General features: G+C 44.6%; 1 pseudogene; it reads left to right on the top strand.

Annotated features, from left to right (window-relative positions):
* Positions 1-908: 908 nt before the first annotated feature.
* On the top strand, positions 909-5,120 carry LOC141108918 (uncharacterized; annotated as a pseudogene).
* Positions 5,121-22,692: the final 17,572 nt, after the last annotated feature.

The raw sequence follows: 22,692 nt of genomic DNA, 5'->3' as shown, positions 1-22,692 counted from the left end.
CACTGTGCACACAGCACTAATAATGTTTTCAGTAAATGTTTACATTCTTTTAAGTCTTGATTAGAATTAGCCTGCCTATGTAACGCCCCTTGTTACCATAAACATACAATTGTAATATTAATGTGATACCTACGTAATCATGTGCATAAAAACCTTCAATTGCGTCATAATAAAGCAGAACAGTAATTTGGAAAGATGCTGAGCGTATCTTTTGTGTCTGTTCCCTACTGCAGTAGTTATTATTAATTTGGAACCACTAATCAATATGAGGATAGCAGTTGCCTATCATCAATTTAACCGAGTCACCGGCCAGGAGACTGCATCCGGGCCACTGACCGAGGGAAGCGCTTTCTGTTGTCCCTACCTGTGTCGAGGATTCAGACCCCTTACTGAATTCTCATCGTTTACCCTACCTTCTGTGTCTGTCTTGGTGTCTCTAGGTTACAAGTATGGGTGGGAAACATAGTGTTGAATCTCCCCTACAGTCCATGATCTCCAACTTCAGGAAGGGATTTTCTAAGAACTGCAATTTAAAACTTAATCTTGAGAAATTGGTAGCATTGTGTGAGAAAGATTGGTCAGTCAGTCAGGAGGAATGTCCGTCTGGATGATTGTGCATCCCTCGGACAAATCCTCAGTCAGTCAGTCAGTCAGTCAGGAGGAATGTCCGTCCAGATGATCGTGCATCCCTTAGACAAATGGGAGATAAAGACATGCAGTGGATAGAAGCCACAAAAGAGGAACAGTGCAGAATTATGGTTATGACAAGAGTAGTACCACTGACAAAACAAACAAAACACATATATTCTCAACCCGAAGAGACAGATCAGCCTCCCCAATATGTAGGAGGGAGAGAGAGACACCTGTTTGGAGTGCTGCACATTGGCTGGAAGCTGACAGATAGCCAGATGACAGAAGAGCCGTAAGGATCGCATAGAGTAGAGGAACGGCAGCATTACTGGAGTCATTATCATCTGACCTGAGGCACCCACTCTGTCGCTCGGTACCCCTGTAGGGGTGATTATCTCTGGTGAGTGGGGTAGCATTGGGGGGTGAGCACTTCAAGTCACCATCTGAACAAAACGCACAGAAGTCACTGTGGTGAGCCCTTAAGGGTGAAATAATCAACTTTCACATTTGAACTCTGTTCTCCTATCTGGTTAAAAACACCCATTTTTGCATGGACTATATATATAAAATACTTTTTAGTAGTTAATCATCACCTGGTATAAACAAGAATAATTGGAATCTACCTTTTATGCACGTCATCCTTATATTTATATATTTATATGTTCCTATTTTATTGTATTTAATGCATAGGGAGTGTTTGACTTTATCTTTAATTTGTTACACATAAAGACATTTTTAAGATTATAAGCGCCACATTGTCCCAATACTTTTGAACATTGGGATCAATCACAACCTCACTCAATTTTTTGTATACGCATATGGAAGGGTTAACACGGATATCACATTGACACCACTATGCACATTTAATTTTCATTATTTTCAAAAAAATTTTTCTGGCGCCATTTTGTCTCAATATTTTTGAACTCTGGGGTCAATTTATTATTTTTTATTCGTAACTTACTCAGAAAACATACAGTGTAGCGTTATGCGTATAAATAATACAAAATATAAAACAGGAAATTAAGCTCGAGCCATCTCTCAATGGCCAGCATATAGACAAGAAAAACTCCAGAATTGAATAAAGAGTGGCTCAGTACAGTAAGTGCACTATATATTACAAAATGACATGTAAAATGATAATTACAATACACCAGTGAAGTGTGAAGACAAGACCAAATAATGGATCCATTATTTGGTCAGTGAAGTGTGAAGACAAGACCAAATAATGGATCCATTATTTGGTCTTGTCTTCACACTTCACTGGTGTATTGTAATTATCATTTTACATGTCATTTTGTAATATATAGTGCACTTACTGTACTGAGCCACTCTTTATTCAATTCTGGAGTTTTTCTTGTCTATATGCTGGCCATTGAGAGATGGCTCGAGCTTAATTTCCTGTTTTATATTTTGTATTATTTATACGCATAGCGCTACACTGTATGTTTTCTGATTTATTTACTTCTAGCTATGTCTTAGAGAAGTGTTAGCCGCTTAGTGTGTAACCATCTTTTTAAACACCATTGGAGCAGCGCTGTACCCATCCCCCCCTTTTTTATTCGTAACTTACTGCATAGTTCACCACATTATTTTCCCACTAATTTATTACATATTTCACCCTGGCAGACATTGTATTTCACCGGGGGGACATATTTTATTCTATTTTTTTTATTTAACAGTTTTATTTAGCAATTTCTAAATCACTGGTGTTTTGAGTATTTTGGTTATGCCCGAATATATGGGTTTTTCTTGTTTGGGACCCTATTATGATAGCTGATGGTGGAGTTTTTTTATATACTGTAGCTATATAAAATTAGCTTGCATTTTATGACACCTGTACCCATTATTTAACAACGGAGAGGGCAGCGCCGTTCTCATTCTCATACTATTTATCCACTTATGCAATTAGACCCCTAGGGGTACTAATTAGGGATAGGCAGCAGCCCTCACATTGTCCTAAGCGCGGATTCATCTAGTTATGTAGAGGAACGAGCCTCAGACATATACAGGTCAGAGCCATGTCCAAATGCCCCGTCCAGTAGACAAGAGGACTCAAGTTGTTGTCCACCTGTATCAGATTCAGCAAGTTTGTCAACGCCTAATCTCAGTAAACATACTCCTATTAATACTACTAACATAACACTCTGGGTATAGGCAGGACAGAAATAGGGAACTCAGTAGTAGCCAATGGGCCCCCCAATCAAGTGCCCACTTCCACTCCGAGAAATCCCGATGCAAATGGCCGGACCCTTGCCCCGCCTTTTAACATACCTCTGCAAATGCCCCTAAGGGAAAAGACGGTGGGGGGTTATCGGACTCTAGGTTACACGCTTTTTACCACAACAGATTTACTGAACTGAAAGACTCATAACCCTGCCTACTCTGAGAAGCCCCAAGCCATGACAGATTTGCTCCAGTCAATAATTCAGACCCATAACCCTACTTGGTCGGACTGTCGGCAACTTTTACTGACCCTTTTTAATACTGAAGAAAGACACAGAATTATCCAAGTAGCGCAGAAGTATAAAGTCAAAAGACTCTTCCTAACAGAAAGACTTTGTAGTTTGGGGGGCATCATGTCCAACATCAGTACCTGTACATGCCAGATTGCCCTATTCCCTTGCTGGGCAGAGACTTACTTGCTAAACTCAGAGCACACATGTACTTCCAATCTGATGGACAGGCTATCCTAAAATTGCCCCATCCCTCTGAAGCCCGCATACTGCAAGATATCCCGGGACTATGGGCGGAAGAAAACCGAGCAGGATTAGCCAGACACATTCCCCTAATCCTTATTGAATTAAAATCAGGAGCCACTGCAGTCAGCCTGAAACAGCACCCAGTCCCTCGAAAAGCCCTAGTAGTAATACAAAAGTACTTAAACAAATTCCTACACTATGGACTGTTTGTCAGATCCCCACCCCGACTACCAGATGGCAAGTATGTGAATTCCTGGGGGCATCAGGATTTTGCTGAATCTGGATACCGGACTTTGCCACAAATGCTAGACCCCTCTATGAATCCACAAAGGGGGGAGAAAAGGAACCCTTTCAATGGGGAGAACAACAAAACAGAACATTCCGAGACATTAAGGTTTCTCTAATGCAGGCCCCCGCGCTAAGCCTGACAAACAGCCAGAAGGTTTTCTACTTGTATGTCAATGAAAAACAAGGAATAGCAGTAGGAGTCCTGACACAATACTTAGGATTGTGGCAGCGCCCTGTAGCATATCTTTCAAAACAACTGGACACTGTAGCTCAGGGCTGGCCATGCTGCCTGCGGGCCATCGCAGCAACAGCCCTCCTTGTGGCCCAGGCTGACAAGTTGTCATTGGGTCAGGAAACTTATGGCCGGGTCCTACACCAAGTACAAGCATTAATGGATTACCAAGGAAATCACTGGTTCACAAACAGCCGAATGGTTAAATACCAAGCTATGTTGTGTGAAAATCCTCGAATCCACTTAGAGACTGTTAACACCTTAAACCCAGCCACTCTGCTCCCCACCTCACAAGAGCCCCTAACACATGACTGTTTCCAGGTAATGGATGAAGTATATGCAAGCCAACCAGACTTGAAGGACAGCTCCTTGGAGAAGCCAGACGTTAAGTACTTCACTGAGGTAGCAGTTTTGTAAAAGATAGAGTCCCCTATGCAGGCTATGCAGTTGTCAAACTGGAGGCAGTGATAGAGACAGGAGCCTAATCGCAGGGGACCTCAGCACAGAAAGCAGAACTGATTGCACTGTCCAGAGCTTTACAACTGGCCGTGGGACTAAAACTAAATGTCTATGTAAACTCCAAATATGCCTTCCTGACCCTTCATGCACATGGGGTCCTGTATAAGGAGAGAGGACTTATTACATCTGGAGGGAAGAGCATCAAATATGGGACAGAAATACTATAACTGTTAGAGGCAGTATGCGTCCCCTCTGAAGTCGCAGTGATACACTGCAGGGGCCATCAAAAGGGAGACTCCCGAGTGGCTAGAGGAAATAGGAAAGCAGATCAAGCAGCCAGAGATGCAGCATTTCAACAACCCCTACAACAGATAATGGCCCCCCTGTTCCCTGTCCCACTTTCTGAATGGGATCCAGTTTACACAAAGGCAGAACAGAAATGGATAGAGTCTGAACCTGGGGAGTATCGGGAAGACCAGTGGTATCAACTGCAGGACGGAAGAATTGTTGTCCCAGCTGCTGTAGCAACTGAGCTAGTGACAGAATTTCACAAAGGGACACACATAGGAAAAACAGCCATTGAGAAGGCCCTAGAGAGACATTTTTATATTCCCCGGCTACCCACATTGGCACAAGCTGCATCCAGCAGATGTGTAGAGTGTGCCCGCAATAACCCAAGACAGGGACCTATACCACCCCCTGGAGTACAAGCTGTAGGAGCCTCACCAATGGAAGAATTGATGGTTGACTTCACTGTTATGCACCCTGCAGGTGGATACAAATCGTTGTTAGTACCTATTAAAACTGGGTAGAGGCATGGCCCACATGGACTGAGACTACGAAAGAAGTGATTAAATGCCTGACTCAGGAGATTATCCCCAGATATGGAATCCCCTCCGCCATCGACTCAGACAATGGCCCTGCTTTTGTTCACAAGTGCCTCCAGGAAATAGCAACAGCACTTAAGATTACTTGTAAACTACACACCGCATATAGGCCCCAAAGCTCTGGAAAAGTTGAACGAAGGAACCGCACGCTCAAGTCACAACTGGCTAAGCTCTGTCAGGAAACCCAAATGAAATGGACCTTGATGTTGCCCATTGCTTTACTGAGAATTCCGAGTACCCCAACAAGGAGGACAAATCTGTCCCCTTTTGAGGTACTGTATGGTAGGCCTCCACCCATCATTAGAGGTATTAGAGGAGACTTGCATCAGATAGGAGGGGTTGTTAGCTGTGAACTGATACAGAGACATGGGGAGAGTATGCAAGACATAGGGAAATGGGTTCAGGAGAAACTTCCCATAAGCCTGTCAAACCCAGTACATCCCTTTAAACCAGGAGTGGGTAAAAGAGTGTAACTTAACCCCACTAGGGCCAAGATGGAGAGGTTCTTACACTGTTCTGCTATCTACCCCAACAGCCATTAAGGTGGCTGAGGTGACACCCTGGATACACCACTCTAGGGTGAAACGAGCTGCTGATCTCACAGACTCCTGGCACAGTACAGTAGATCCCCAAGACCCTTTGAGAGTGAGATTGACCAGAGAAATCATAAGGAAAAACTCCAGCCCTGTTTTCAGCACATCACTGGGAGCTGCTGAATCTACACACGGTAGAAAATAGGCAGACTGCAGCTCTGCGGCCAGCACACCCGTGGATGCTGCTGACTCAACGCACGGCGGAAGATAAAGGACATCTACTAAGCTCTGCTCCAACCACACCCTGGAAGCTGGTTGGTCTACGCATAAGCTGAAGCTTGAGGATATTCATCAGTGTAATGCTTGCTAAAAATTTTATAACGAGAGTAGACCTCTGTGCAGCAGCTTCAGCCATCCGGCCATCTGGCCACCCAGCCACCTAGGACTCATCCCAGACTCCCCCAGCAGAACTATACCGGGACCCTCCTACCTATCCATCGTGCCGTCCACACCATCCGGATGCCGTGTTCCAGCCCGCCAGCTGCACAGGCCCATCCCGCAGGACACTCCGTGGCTCCGGCCCAGCTCCGGCCAGCGCCGAACCGCCGCCTCACCTCCCACAGCCGATCGGCAGCCTGACCGGCTGGCCCGCGCGCCTTCTTCTACCAGATCCATCCTCTTTCACCATCCATTGTCAGCCGGACCGGGAACATAGCACCGGGGACATAGCACCCAGACAGCCCGCGGCTCGGCCTAGCCAGTGGCCATCTTGGTCCTCCCTCCTGAGGCCACAGCACTCCACCGGCCCTCGGAGAACATCCCATCACCTCCAGGCAGGACCCACCATCCAATGGACCCACCTCACTGTCACGGTCCCGAAACCACCCTCTATACCTCCCACCAGGGCACCCACCACAGCCGCTGTCCGATCGCCCCGTCTCTAGCCACTAGACTCGGGGGACAGACCGCGGCTACGGCCTAGCTTTGGCCAGCCGGCCGCCTCATATCCCTCCCACACTGTTTCAGCGGGCCCCCGTGCCCCCCTACACCTGGAACACCCCCTCCTCACTACTGGACCTCACTGCAGGGGCACAGGTTGACACTGGAGGCCAGGATATTCACGGCTCTGGCCCTGCCCGGCGTCCATCTTAGATCCTCCCAGACGCGGCAGCAGCACCAGTACCAGAACCAGTAAGTAGTGGCCAGGTCCCCTTCACCCCTCCACAGCCCCCCCATCTCTCCTCTCCCCGTCTTTTCTTCTGGACTGTCCCAGATCAGGTAAGCCCACTGGGGTACCCCAGTAGTTGATCCAGGGTCCTCGGGTCCGATCACTCCTCGGGGGGTCAGGAAGGAATTTTTTCCTCCGCTGCAGCAATTGGCAAGCTCAGCTAGGGGTTTTTCACCTTCCTCTGGATCAACAGGAGGGCGGTAGGTCAGCAGGCGCCTCCTTCATCACCTCCTCCAGAACTTTCCGCACCATCATCCGGACCGTCAACAACACTACCCCCGTAGCAGTGGCAGCCATCTGATCCCACCATCCCCCAGCAAGCTCATCATCGCTACATCAGTACCATCATCAGATCATCCTTCCTTCAGCAACTTTGTCTTTCTCACCATATGAAACTTCAAATACTCAGCGGACGCCCTCCACAGGCTAAGAAACACAGCCTCAACTTTACCAACCGCCATTCAAAAAAGACTAAAAAAAGAACAATTACTAAGGACCAACCTACAATCAACCATCAAATACAGGGAGACACCAATCCAACCACAACAACTAGCATGTGCCCTGACCAACACCAGATCTGCAGTCAAGCACAGACTGGAAATCCACTACTTCATCATCGAAAACAACATAGATTGCCTCTTCATCATGGAAAGCTGGCTAACACCCGACTGCAACACCATCCTAACTGAATTGGTGCCTGAGAACTACAGTATCCTAACTGAGCATAAAATAGGAAAAAAAGAAGGAGGCCTAGCAGTGATCTTCAAATCGCACCTTGTGTTCAGCAAACCAACTTTACAGAACTCAGTGCCTTTCATGGAGACACTCTCCCTTCATCTTCAAACAACACCCCAAGACACCATTCACATACTACTATGCTACAGACCACCAGGACCGAAGACCAATCTCCTTACACCACTCACTGAATTCATTTCAGTACACACCCTGAAAACCAAAAACTTTCTGGTACTTGGGGACTTTAACCTCTGGGCAAACTCTACCCAAGACCCTATCGCTATCGCCTGCATTAACCAACTGGAAGAATTAGGTCTTCAGCAGTTAATAAATTCTCCCACGCACGGTTCAGGACACACTCTGGACCTCACCTTCAAACAAAATATGGACATCAACATATTCAACAACATACCGCTACCATGGACGGACCACCACGCTATCAAATTTAAAATCACCACTAACACCACCCTCCAAAAATGGAAACACGCAACAACAACACACTGGAACAGATCTCAGAAGAAACTACACCCTGAACTCAAAACCACATTATCAAACAAAATACCATTGCTAAATTTAAACCTCTCAACGGAACAAACATTCTACTCCCTAAACTATGCATTACTACAAACAGCAGACTCAGTGGCGCCAAAACGTAGAACTCTCATCAGCAAAAAAAACTTGAGATGCTTTAATGGCACTCTCACCCTACTCAAGCAAGAATGCAGAAGAGCTGAAAGAGCATGGAGAATAAATCCTACCAAGAAAAACCATACAAACTACAAAGCACAAAGCAATCTTCAAAGCCAAAAAAGAACATTTCTAGAACACCATCTCAACTGCCTTAAACCGGGAACTTTTCAAAATAGTCGCCCAGTCGATGAACCCAACCTGCTTAGAGCCCCCAGCAAAACGAAACTTAAGAATTCTGCAATGAGTTATCAAATGTTTTCATCGACAAAATCGACAGCATTCGGAAAACAATTCAACAGAAAAAAACAACCAACCTCACTTAACCAAAGCAAAAAGAGGCTATCGACACGAACGTCATACAACATGACCCCAATCACCACTGACACCACCAAAAACATCATCAGAAGCCTTCGAGACAGCACATCACCAAACTACATAATTCCCACAAAACTCCTAAAAGAATGTTCCGACATCTTGGCTCCTACTATAACACACCTCATAAATCAGTAATTCAAAGAAGGGATTGTTCCAACCAACCTCAAACAAGGCATTGTCAAACCCCTGCTAAAGAAACCCAACCTCGACCCTAAGGACCCTAACTACTGCAGACCGATAACAAGCCTCAACTCCATCTCCAAGATTATGGAGAAAACAGTAGTACAACAGCTACAACGCCACCTGGACACACACAAACTCCTGGACCCTCTGCAATCAGGCTGCCACCCATGCCATTGCACAGAAACGGCACTTCTCAAAATATGGGACGACGCCCTCGAAGCAGCAGATGACGGAGAATCATGTCTCCTGGTACTGTTGGACCTCAGTGCAGCATTTGATACAGTGGACCGCAATACTCTACTCATCCGCCTCACAGAAGTAGCAGGAGCCACAGATTCTGGTCTACAATGGTTCGCATTCTTCTTAGAGAATTGTTCTCAGACAGTGAAACTAGGAGCATTCACCTCTGAAACTCACGCAATCTCCTGTGGAGTCCCTCAAGGATCACCCTTGTCACCAGTGCTCTTCAACATCTACATCCGCCCACTCCTCAAAATCATCAGAAAATCAGACCTCTGCTTCCACTCATACGCTGATGACACTCAACTTTATTTTCGAATCACCGGACAAAAAGACCATCATCAGCAACTAGAGAAATGCCTCACTTTGATAGACGACTGGATGACCACTAGTTCCCTCAAACTCAACGGTTCAAAAACAGAACTTCTCCTACACGCTAACCAAAATTCCAAAACTAAGACCCCGTAGACACCTCCCACCATCTTTGGACAGACCATCTCTACAAGCACCAAAGCCAAGAGTCTCTGAGTCATCTTTGATTAAGAAATGTCAATGGATGCACAAATAGGATCAGTAGTTAGCGGATCTCACCATCTCCTCCGCCTGCTACATAGACTCATCCCCTTCATCCCAGAAGAGGACAAAGCAGCAGTAGTTGGAACAATCATCAATTCCCGACTCGACTACGCAAACTCCCTCTACATAGGATTACCCAAATATCAGCTTGCGTGCTTACAACGCATCCAAAACACGGCGGCAAGACTGCTAACAGAAAAAAAACCCTGGGAATCCATCTCCCCATCCCTGAGGAGCCTACATTGGCTAACCGTAAAGAATCGGATCACATTCAAGACCCTCTGCCTCACCCACAAATGCAAACAAGGAAAGGCTCCTCAATACCTTCGAGAGAAAATAAAACACTACACACCCAATCTCAGTCTGCAATCATCTAACCAAAAACAGAACTTCTTCTCCTACACGCTAACCAAAATTCCAAAACGAAGACCCCATGGACACCTCCCACCATCTTTGGACAGAACATCTCTCCAAGCACCAAAGCCAAGAGTCTCTGAGTCATTTTTGACTCAGAAATGTCAATGGATGCACAAATAGGATCAGTAGTTAGCGGACCTCACCATCTCCTCCACCTGCTAAATAGACTCATCCCCTTCATCCCAGAAGAGGACAAAGCAGCAGTAGTTGGAACAATCATCAATTCCCGACTCGACTACGCAAACTCCCTCTACATAGGATTACCCCAATATCAGCTTGCGCACTTACAACTCATCCAAAACACGGCGGCAAGACTGCTAACAGAAAAAAAACCCTGGGAATCCATCTCCCCATCCCTGAGGAGCCTACATTGGCTAACCGTAAAGAATCGGATCACATTCAAGACCCTCTGCCTCACCCACAAATGCCTACAAGGAAAGGCTCCTCAATACCTTTGAGAGAAAATAAAACACTGCACAACCAATCGCAGACTGCGATCATCTAACCAAAACCTCCTCCTCATTACCAAATACCGCTACAAATCAAAGGGAGAACGATGATTCGCAGTCAGAGAACCACGTCAATGGAACGCTCTTCCGACCTAAATCTGCATGGAAGAAAACCATCAGGCCTTCAGGAAAAAACTCAAGACCTACCTCTTCTAAGAAGCTGACAACACAGAACGGATCTAGCGCCTTGAGGCAATTCAGTTCGCATTTGCAGCGCTTTACAAATCATTCATTCATTCATTCATTCATTCATTCACAGCCATAGCTGTTGATAGCCATAGCAGTGATACTAACCGGGCTAAAAAAGGGGGGAGAGTAACTCATGTGACCCTTGTAGAAAGTCCACCAGAGTAGGATCCATGATTACCAAGATATTACTGTGGCACTCCCATTATCAATGCAATAGGGATGAACCAAACACCCCCCCGGTTCGGTTCGCACCAGAACCTGCGATCGAAAGTTCGCGCAAACTTTAGAACCCCATTAAAGTCTATGGGACTCGAAACGTTCAAAATCAAAAGTGCTAATTTTAAAGGCTAATATACAAGTTATTGTCCTAAAAAGGGTTTGGGGACCCAGGTCCTACCCCAGGGGACATGTATCAATGCAAAAAAAAGTTTTAAAAATGGCCGTTTTTTCGGGAGCAGTGATTTTAATGATGCTTAAAGTGAAAAAAAAAGTGAAATATTCCTTTAAATATCGTACCTGGGGTGTGTCTATAGTATGCCTGTAAAGTGGCACGTATTTCCCATGCTTAGAACAGTCCCTGCACAAAATTACATTTTTAAAGGAATAAAAGTCATTTAAAACTGCTTGCGGCTTTAATGTAATGTCGGGTCCCAGCAATATGGATTAAAAAACAGTGAGACAAACGGCATGGGTAACCCCCACCCCCCAGTCCATTACCAGGCCCTTTGGGTCTTGTATGGATATTAAGGGGAACCCCGCACCCAAATTAAAAAAAGGAAAGGCATGGGGCCCCCAGGCCCTATATACTCTGTACAGCAGTATACAGGTGGTGCAAACAAGACAGGGACTGTAGGTTTGTTGTTAAGTAGAATCTGTTTGTAATTTTGAACTGGTACATTTTTAACCACTTGCCGACCGCCTCACGCCGATATACGTCGGCAGAATGGCACGGGCAGGCAGAATCACGTACCCATACGTACCCATCGGATCCCCCCCCCCGGTGCCAGCGGCGGTCTGCTTTGGTCTGGGAGCGTTTAGAGATGAGGGGGAGGCCATCCGATCGTGGCCCCCCCTCGCGATCGCTCCCAGCCAATGACAATCATCCCCTGCCTCTGTGTAGTACACAGAGGCAGAGGATGTGATGTCATCTCTCCTCGGCTCGGCGGTTTCCATTCCGGCGCCAAGGAACACACACACAGTAGAACATGCCAGGCATACTTTACACCCCCGATCCCCCCCTGATCGCCCCCCGATCACCCCCCCCAATCACCCCCCCCCCGTTACACTGACACCAAGCAGTATTTTTATTTTTTTTTCTGATTACTGCATGGTGTCAGTTTGTGACAGTTAGAAGTGGTAGGGCAGTTAGTGTTAGCCCCCTGTAGGTCTAGGATACCCCCCTAACCCCCCCTAATAAAGTTTTAACCCCTTGATCACCCCCGTCACCAGTGTCACTAAGCGATCATTTTTCTGATCGCTGTATTAGTGTCGCTGGTGACGCTAGTTAAGGACGTAAATATTTAGGTTCGCCGTCAGCGTTTTATAGCGTCAGGGACCCCCATATACTACCTAATAAATGTTTTAACCCCTTGATTGCCCCCTAGTTAACCCTTTCACCACTGATCACCGTATAACCGTTACGGGTGACGCTGGTTAGTTCGTTTATTTTTTATAGTGTCAGGGCACCCGCCGTTTATTACTGAATAAAGGTTTAGCCCCCTGATCGCCCGGCGGTGATATGCGTCGCCCCAGGCAGCGTCAGATTAGCGCCAGTACCGCTAACACCCACGCACGCACCGTACACCTCCCTTAGTGGTATAGTATCTGAACGGATCAATATCTGATCCGATCAGATCTATACTGGCGTCCCCAGCAGTTTAGGGTTCCCAAAAACGCAGTGTTAGCGGGATCAGCCCAGATACCTGCTAGCACCTGCGTTTGCCCCTCCGCCCGGCCAGCCCAGCCCACCCAAGTGCAGTATTGATCGATCACTGTCAATTACAGAACACTAAACGCATAACTGCAGCGTTCGCAAAGTCAGGCCTGATCCCTGCGATCGCTAACAGTTTTTTTAGTAGCGTTTTGGTAAACTGGCAAGCACCTGCCCCAGGCAGCGTCAGGTTAGCGCCAGTACCGCTAACACCCACGCACGCAGCGTACACCTCCCTTAGTGGTATAGTATCTGAATGGGTCAATATCTGATCCGATCAGATCTATACTAGCGTCCCCAGCAGTTTAGGGTTCCCAAAAACGCAGTGTTAGCGGGATCAGCCCAGGTACCTGCTAGCACCTGCGTTTTGCCCCTCCGCCTGACCCGGCCCAGCCCACCCAAGTGCAGTATCGATCGATCACTGTCACTTACAAAACACTAAACGCATAACTGCAGCGTTCGCAGAGTCAGGCCTGATCCCTGCGATCGCTAACAGTTTTTTTGGTAGCGATTTGGTGAACTAGCAAGCACCAGCGCCCTAGTACACCCCGGTCGTAGTCGAACCAACACTGCAGTAACACTTGGTGACGTGGCGAGTCCCATAAGTGCAGTTCAAGCTGGTGAGGTGGCAAGCACAAGTAGGTGTCCCGCTGCCACCAAAAAGACAAACACAGGCCCGTCGTGCCCATAATGCCCTTCCTGCTGCATTCGCCAATCCTAATTGGGAACCCACCGCTTCTGCAGCACCCGTACTTCCCCCATTCACATCCCCAACCAAATGCAGTCGGCTGCATGAGAGGCATTTTCTTTATGTCCTCCCGAGTACCTCTACCCAACTAACCCCCCCAAAAAAGATGTTGTGTCTGCAGCAAGCGCGGATATAGGCGTGACACCCGCTATTATTGTCCCTCCAGTCCTGACAATCCTGGTCTTTGCATTGGTGAATGTTTTGAATGCTACCATACACTAGTTGAGTATTAGCGTAGGGTACAGCATTCCACAGACTAGGCGCACTTTCACAGGGTCTCCCAAGATGCCATCGCATTTTGAGAGACCCGAACCTGGAACCGGTTACAGTTATAAAAGTTACAGTTACAAAAAAAAGTGTAAAAAAAAAAAATAAAAACACAAACAAAAATATAAAATAAAAAAAAATAGTTGTCGTTTTATTGTTCTCTCTCTCTCTATTCTCTCTCCCAAGAGTCAGTTCCACAGATTACGTAGAAACTGTACCAAAACAGAAGATTACATGGTGCAAGGATGCCTTATGCAAAGAAAATTTGAAGAGAAAGGTTATCCCAAGGCTCTAGTACTGGACGCATTTCTCCAAAATCAGACACAATTGCCAAAAAACAAAAATAAAAATGACAGGTCGTTGACCATGACCCATACGGCAAGATTCGTGCCCGCTTTCAATAGTAAATACAGGGCCATCACTAAAATAAAAAACAAACATTATGACATCCTGAAACTTGATCCCGTTCTAGCACCCCTACTTCCTTCCAGGCCACAGGTCACGTTTAGACATTCAAAACATCATTGCCCCCAGCAAACTGACCAAACCCAAACAGAACAATAAGGGATCCTTTATTGACATCAGAACTTTTTTTGACAATATAACTGGGATTTTTCAGTGTTGTAAGAGAGGCTGCCTCACTTGCCAGTCAGTTCCCCATGGTCGCTCTGAAATAACTACCAATGGAAGCAAGTCCTTCAAAATAAAATAATTCATTACCTGTTCCACGGAATTCATTATATATGTCCTGCATTGCTCATGTGGTCTTCTATACGTAGACCTCACTATACGGACTCTGCGAACTAGAATAGGTGAGCATCGCAGACTAACCAAGAAGGGATGCATTAAACATAGTGTTCCGCAACATTTCCGTCTGGTACACAACAAAGATTTTCGACAAATAGAAGTATTCGCCATCGAGGCCATCCCTAGAAGTACCCTAACAGAAAATGATAGGGTTCTCCCTTCTGTGCCGAAGGGAGACTTTTTGGATATATTTAATGGGTTCCCTCTCACCTGAGGGACTCAATGAAGAAATTGATGTCCTCAGCGTGATTCAACAATGATCAAGTCCAGGCTAGGAGTACAACATCCCCCGATTTATACTGATGATTTTTACTGATTTTTATTGACAATTTTACTGACATTATTACTGTCATTTTACTGATTCTTTTGAATAACTCTAAAAATTCTTCTGGTTCGTCTCTCTGTACCCAAACCTGCTTTCTCTCTTGTATTAGTTCTCAGCCACCAATTAATTAATTTTTTTTTAAATTTCATTTTTTAATCACTGTAATATATACAGACCTGTACTTATTTTGTTTATTTTACATATTGATGTCAATACTATTTATTGTAACATTTTCACCATTTTTTCAATCATTTTATACTATTATTTTCATTGTTCCCCTTTCCCATTTTTTCATCAATATTTTACCTTTTATCCTTCTCTTTTTGATTGCAATATATTCCTTACATCCATTACTGTGGTTCTATGTAGTAATCGTACTTGTGCATTACTTGTGTATTTTTGCACACAAGGGGTTAACGTCACAACAGCTGACACTCTCCTCCCCCTCCCACCTACATGCCTATTTATCTCACTGTGCGACAGCGCCCAATACTTTGACAAAGCGCAGGCGCGCAAAACATGTCAGTCACGGTCGTTATGGCAACCTAACGGAGCTTGCGATCCGCCCAGTACTCGTCTCCATACAGCATTGGTTTCTCCTCCCTTCTGGCAATCATCGGCTCTGGTCGGCTTTACTCGGGCTCTCCCGGTCCTTGGATACAAGCATATAAGCTCAAGAGCTGTTTAAAAGCCAGGTCCCAGAGTGTTCGGCCAGCCAGCGTGACAAGTAGGGATGAGCCGAACAACCCCTGTTCGGTTCGCACCGAAACATGCGAACAGGCAAAAAATTTGTTCGAACACGCGAACACCGTTAAAGTCTATGGGACACGAACACGAATAATCAAAAGTGCTAATTTTAAAGGCTTATATGCAAGTTATTGTCATAAAAAGTGTTTGAGGACCTGGGTCCTGCCCCAGGGGACATGGATCAATGCAAAAAAAGTTTTAAAAACGGCCGTTTTTTCAGAAGCAGTGATTTTAATAATGCTTAAAGTGAAACAAAAAAGTGTAATATTCCTTTAAATTTCGTACCTGGGGGGTGTCTATAGTATGCCTGTACTTTTGTACCCCTTACCATTTCACACACGGGGGGGCCAGGATCTGGGGGTCCCCTTGTTAAAGGGGGCTTCCAGATTCCGATAAGCCCCCCGCCCGCAGACCCCCACAACCACCAGGCAAGGGTTGTGGGGATGAGGCCCTTGTCCCCATCAACATGGGGACAAGGTGCTTTGGGGGGCTACCCCAAAGCACCCTCCCAATGTTGAGGGCATGTGGCCTGGTACGGTTCAGGAGGGAGGGGCCGCTCTCTTGTTCCCCCTCTTTTCCTGCCAGGTTGCGTGCTCGCATAAGGGTCTGGTATGGATTTTTGGGAGGACCCCACGCCATTTTTAAAAAAAATTTTGGCCGGGGTTCCCCTTAATATCCATACCAGACCTGAAGGGCCTGGTATGGAATTTAGGGGGACCCCCCACTTTTTTTTTAAAAAAATTTTATTTCGGGGTTCTCCTGTGGTGAATTCCCATGCCGTTTTTATCAATGAACTTTTATGTGTATTGTCGGACCGGCAATTCATTAATAGCCGTGAGTAGTTTTAAATGACTTTTTTTCCTTTGAAATGTCATTTTGCTGTCAGACTGTTCTAAACACGGGAAACATGCGCCCCTTTACAGGCATACTGTAGACACCCCCCAGGTACGATATTTAAAGGAATATTACACTTTTATTGTTTCACTTTAAGCATTATTAAAATCACTGCTCCCGAAAAAAAGTCTGTTTTTAAAACTTTTTTGCATTGATCCATGTCCCCTGGGGCAGTACCCAGGTCCCCAAACACTTTTTATGACAATACCATGCATATAAGCCTTTAAAATTAGCACTTTTGATTTCTCCCATAGACTTTTAAAGGGTGTTCCACGGCTTTCGAATTTGCCGCGATCACCCCAAATTGTTCGCTGTTCTGTGAACTGGCGAACAGCCGATGTTCGCGTCGAACATGAGTTCGACTCGAACTCGAAGCTCATCCCTAGTGACAAGTGTCATCTTTCAATGCAGCCCACACTACACCTCTGGTCACAGTGAGTCTGGCAGTCTTAGCTGCCCCCTCCATTGCATTCCAGCAAACCGTCACCCTCTTATTCCATCATTCACTTGCATCATAGCCACAGAGTCTGCCGTTGAAGTTTGAGGCACACACAGCTACTTGCTGACATTAACCCCTTGCTTACTGGAGTCATGGTGGATCGCTGTCACTATCATTTCAGAGTACTTCATTCTTAATTTTCATTGTGTACATTGACTTTCAACCAAGGATGATTTTAATTTTAATGTTTGTCTACAATGTCAGACTTTTTACTTTTATATGCGCCCAATAAATTAACATGATTGTTTACACTCCTTATAACAATCTCTTATTACTGGCCCCCATTGAGCGCTACGCGTTTGTCCATTTGCTTTTCACTTCCCTCCAGGAGTTGGCAGCTGCACTGGGATCCAGCCTTATGATGAACTATAGCAAGACAAGACAATGGTTTTACAATGATAGCAGTTTTTAGCGCTTAAGGACCCATGCTGTTGTTTTTCTTCATTACATATACACACCTTTTGTAAGGCCCCAGAGGCTGCAACACCTAAGCAAGAGGCACCACTAACCAAACACTGCCATGAAGACCAAGGAACTCTCCAAACAAGTAAGGGACAATGTTGTTGAGAAGTACAAGTCAGGGTTAGGTTATAAAAAAATATACAAATCTTTGATGATCCCTAGGAGCACCATCAAATCTATCATAACCAAATGGAAAGAACATGGCACAACAGCAAACCTGCCAAGAGACAGCCGCACACCAAAACTCACAGACCGGGCAAGGAACATCGTGAAACATGGTGGTGGCAGCATCATGCTGTGGGGATGTTTTTCAGCAGTTGGGACTGGGAAACTGGTCAGAGTTGAGGGAAAGATGGATGGTGATAAATACAGGGATATTCTTGAGCAAAACCTGTACCACTCTGTGTGTGATTTGAGGCTAGAATGGAGGTTCACCTTCCAGCAGGGCAATGACCACAAACACATTGCTAAAGCAACACTTGAGTGGTTTAAGGGGAAACATGTAAATATGTTGGAATGGCCTAGTCAAAGCCCAGACCTCAATCCAATAGAAAATCTGTGGTCAGACTTAAAGATTGCTGTTCACAAGCGCAAACCATCCAACTTGAAGGAGCCGGAGCAGTTTTGCAAGGAGGAAAGGGCAAAAATCCCAGTGGTAAGATGTGGCAAGCTCATAGAGACTTATACAAAGCTTGGAGCTGTGATAGCTGCAAAAGGTGGCTCTACAAAGTATTGACTTTAGGGGGGTGAATAGTTATGCACATTGACTTTTTCTGATATTTTGTCCTATTTGTTGTTTGCTTCACAATAAAAAAAAAATCTTCAAAGTTGTGGGCATGTTCTGTAAATTAAATGATGCAAATCCTCAAACAATTCATGTTGATTCCAGGTTGTGAGGCAACAAAACACGAAAAATGCCAAGAGGGGTGAATAGTTTTGCAAGGCGCTGTAACTTTACATTTTATTCTGTAGATCCATGGATTTCTAACATTGTCAAAATAGTATAAAAATGTCAAACTTGGGTACTCTGTACAAACCGCCCCCATAAATCCAATTTTTTGCTTGTGTGATCATTTCCCAGATAGCAAACAATTGTCCTGCAAGTTTGAAAATTACTTGCTAAGCTCTTGCTAGACTTGCCAGGCTTCACAAGTTTGTTGCACAATTACAGCAAGTCCGCATTGCATGACTCCAGATAAACTTTCTTTGCAAACATTCTGCAAGTCTGCTGCTGTTATGTTGTTGTAGCGATGCCCCCTTGAGGGCTGCTGGATTTAAAAATGTTCATGTTGTGTGTGCAGCCAGGCGGGAGACATTTCAGCCCAGCAGCCAAGCAACCAGTATTTGTAACAGTCACTTGCAGTCAGAAAATAGTCAATGGAATTTTTGTTTTTATATTTATTGGGGGATTTTAACTTGGATGGGATATTGGAAAGGTACAAGACACCATATATCTATTAACTTTATACATTGAGGACACTGTCTCTTTAAGTAAACTTCAGACTGCCCAAGAGAAACCTCACTTATGTGGTGCAGTCTCTTTAACAGCAAATCTTCACATAGGCTGTATACTGCATTTCTACTCTTCTTACCCCACAATCTCTAAATGCAGTATATTACAGTCCTCCTATAGTAAGGGGTATGATCCCTCCTGGGATCTCTGGAAACTAGGTGGGCCCTAAGCCTGGCTGCTTCTATCCCATTTCCTGGCTATAGGGGTTAAAAATGAACAGATGCCCTACTTCCTCTGATCCTTGTTTCTAAGGGGATGGTTATTCACAGTACAGCTCTCTGGAGTGCCTGCTTTTCACCAGCCTTAGGAATTCCAGCAGCCAGCCCTGACTGTGGCACAGGAAACAGCGGTGGTCACCTCAGCCACACATTCAGGTAGAGGCAGCACCCCCCTTCCACCTGGGGGCCTACTCCTGGATCAGAACTCCATCACTTCATCTCCATCTCTCCACATTACTCCCCACATGGCAGGCCCCAGCAGTATTTATGTGGTGCCCGCCTCATCAAGCTCAGGATTGGCCAGGGCTCCCACAATACTGCCAGGCATTGGCTCTCTTCCCTGTCCATCAGTCCCTGGAGGAAACCCTTCAGATTTCTACCCAGGCTGCTGAGGGGGACTCAGCAAATCCAGCCCACCTGGGTCTGTCCTGCCTACCAAAAAATAATTCATTTTTTACAGATGCTAGTATCTGCAGGGTGCTACATTGTGTAGAAGTTATGCCACCACAGGGGTCACTGTGGCTGAATGTCCATGCTGTAGACTAGTAGAGCTTTTGCTGTAGACTCATTATTGCAATTTTGATCTTGCCACACAAATTTGCTACAAATTAGAAAAGTGTCAACTAGGCCTTGTGCCTCCAGTGCTCTGCAAGTGAACAACTTGTCAGTAAAAATGTGCAGCAAGTTAATAGGCTTACAATTCAACACTTCCACAAATTTGTGGCAAGTTATCCTTGCTATCTGGGTTCTCTGCTTTTTTTTGTCTACACAAAGTATGAAGTCAAATTATGGGCACTCCCTGGAACAGGATGATTGTGTTTGGTGAAATATTTACTAAGACATGTACACACTTGATGGAATGCACTGAGACTACTCAGGTGATAATAAATTACATACGCCACCCCATTCAAAAGGGATTTTATATTTGTTGTAGCCTTGGATGGAATGCACTGAGGCTGCTTAGACAACAAAGACAAACCCTTTCACCTGTCCAACAGTCAGTTTGAATAGGACAGAGAGATATACCAGTTTCTACAGAACAGAAAAACAAACAAGAAGCTGTGCTCAAGTTTGCTAAAATATGTGTAAAAGATAAACAATAAAGTTCAACTGGAGGGTGTTCCTTTTTTTACACCAATCTCTTTGAAATAACCTTGAAGGTTTAAAAAACAAAGTGTAGAAACAATGCTAAGTAGAATTCCATTGCAAAATCCACTTACATTTGACTGCTCATTATAAACCACTGTAAGCTGCTTTCCAATTCTTTGCCATGACTTATATACTGTATGTATGACAGCAACTAAAATGGGGACATATAGTGGGGCAAGATGATATTTCCCAATCTATGTTTCAGTATAACCGGGGTGACATAATTAGTGTTAGAAATAAGAGCTCTCTCCCTTGTTTATAGTCACCAATGAACTTTTCTAAATTTGTATTAGGAATTGGCATTTGAAAGCTGATTGGTTGTTTGTTGTAAGGAGGAAAACGAGACCTACGATTGGATGCACACTGACATTCCTATCAGAAAATAACTGAAATAAGTGCAAAAAGGAAAATGGGATTTATTTTAAAGTTCATTTTTCTTAAAGCTTCTAAAGGCACAAGTTTTTTTTTTTACCTTAATGACTGTCCACCACAATGAATTAGCTTCAAAAAGGCAAAACCACTTTGCCCTACAAGTGCAATGCAAGTGCACTTGTAGGGCAAAGTGGATTGGCCTTTATGAAATAAGCCCCAGTGTGTCAACATGTGCTAGCTCCCATCATGGGGGATCGATGGACGTGTTTCGGGGGTGCAACCCCTTCCTCTCACCTACTTTAGTTTGGAGGAAGGGGTTGCACTCACAAAACGCGTACATTGATATCTCATGATGGGATATAGCACATGTTGACACACTGTGTGTTTTGTGGCTTGAGTAAAATAGATGTAGGGAAAAGACACATAATTTAGGCATGGGAACATGAGCTAAATCCAAATTTTGAGTCCCAATTTATGTGCATCTTCAAAATTTGGGTTTTAGAGGGGTGAGATCACCCCATCTGGTGAAGGCAAGATCAACACAGTTTTGACATACTAATGTCTCATATGGCCTTCACTTTATCAAAGTTGAACTTTGTAAGTTCCTGAGTTGGGGATGTGTATGTTATGTTTTTAAACATGCCTGTTTAGCCCCAAAAAAGGCAAATTTATGTCAAACATACATGTTATACACCAAGATGTTGGTTTGTTCCAAGCACACGTGAATGTGCTTGGAGTAAAATGTTTTTTACTCAGCAATGTGTGGCTTCTTATTTCAATGCTCAATACAAGTTTATTTTTTAAGCTGGTGTAGTTACAGTGGCAATGTGTGTCATTTACTAAAGGCAAATCCACTTTACACTACAAGTGCACTTTCAACTTGTAGTGCAAAGTGTATTTGACTTTAGTAAATAACCCCCACTGTACTGTAAAATTTGCAAAAATCAGGCCATTTTAGGGACTACAAGCAATTAATTCATGGAGTTTAAAAGGATGATTATTTTTATCATTTATGCATTACATACATTAAAAACAATAACATTATTCTCTCATCAGCTTTTACACAATTACAAGTGCACGTGGAGGATTTGGACAATAGGAATAGAAGGAATAATATCAGGATTAGAATCTACTATGGATTTACCAGCGTATACCACTAAACTATTCCTGATGCTGTTACCAGAACAAAATCCCCAGTCCTTCACATGCAATCGCATACACCATGCTTTAAGAGCTAAACCCCCTCCAGACAAACCCCCTCGTGATATAATCCTCTGCATGAAATTTTTTTTAGTGAAGGAGGAAATAATGAGGGCAGCACGGGGTCTCAGAAATATTACTCTAGATGGAGTACAACTACAGTTATACCCGGATATCTTTCAAGCCACTCTGAACAGACGCAGGAAGATGAAAGAAATCACTACAATTCTTTCCACAGCCAGAATCAGATACAGATGGGGTTTTCCATTTAAGCTGATTATCCCACATAATAGCACAACAAACATCCCCTCCTCTATTCCTGAAGGCCAGCATATGCTTGTTAAACTAGGTCTATGGAACCCCAACAATCTTCCACGCACCCCATCTACTCCTAGACAAGCCCCGATATGGAACAACCCCTCACACAGGGGAGAAAGACGCAGACCCAGACATGAAGTGGGCCAATGGAGTCCTAATTAACTTTACACTTTCATGATGAGCCTTTAGTAATGACAGTCACTCTTGATATATGAGTCCCTATTGGTTCTTTCTACTATTTCTTTTTTTTTCAAGAGCTGATACACTTGTTTTCTTGTTCCACAAGTTATACATACTTTATTATTGCAGGCGGAATCTAACACAGATTACTTTATTGTTCTTATATGTTAAATTTCCTCTTCTTCCTTTAGTA

This window comes from Aquarana catesbeiana, linkage group LG09 (assembly GCF_042186555.1).
Source record: "Aquarana catesbeiana isolate 2022-GZ linkage group LG09, ASM4218655v1, whole genome shotgun sequence".
Taxonomy (NCBI): domain Eukaryota; kingdom Metazoa; phylum Chordata; class Amphibia; order Anura; family Ranidae; genus Aquarana; species Aquarana catesbeiana.
This window is presented reverse-complemented; position numbering and strand designations above follow the sequence as displayed.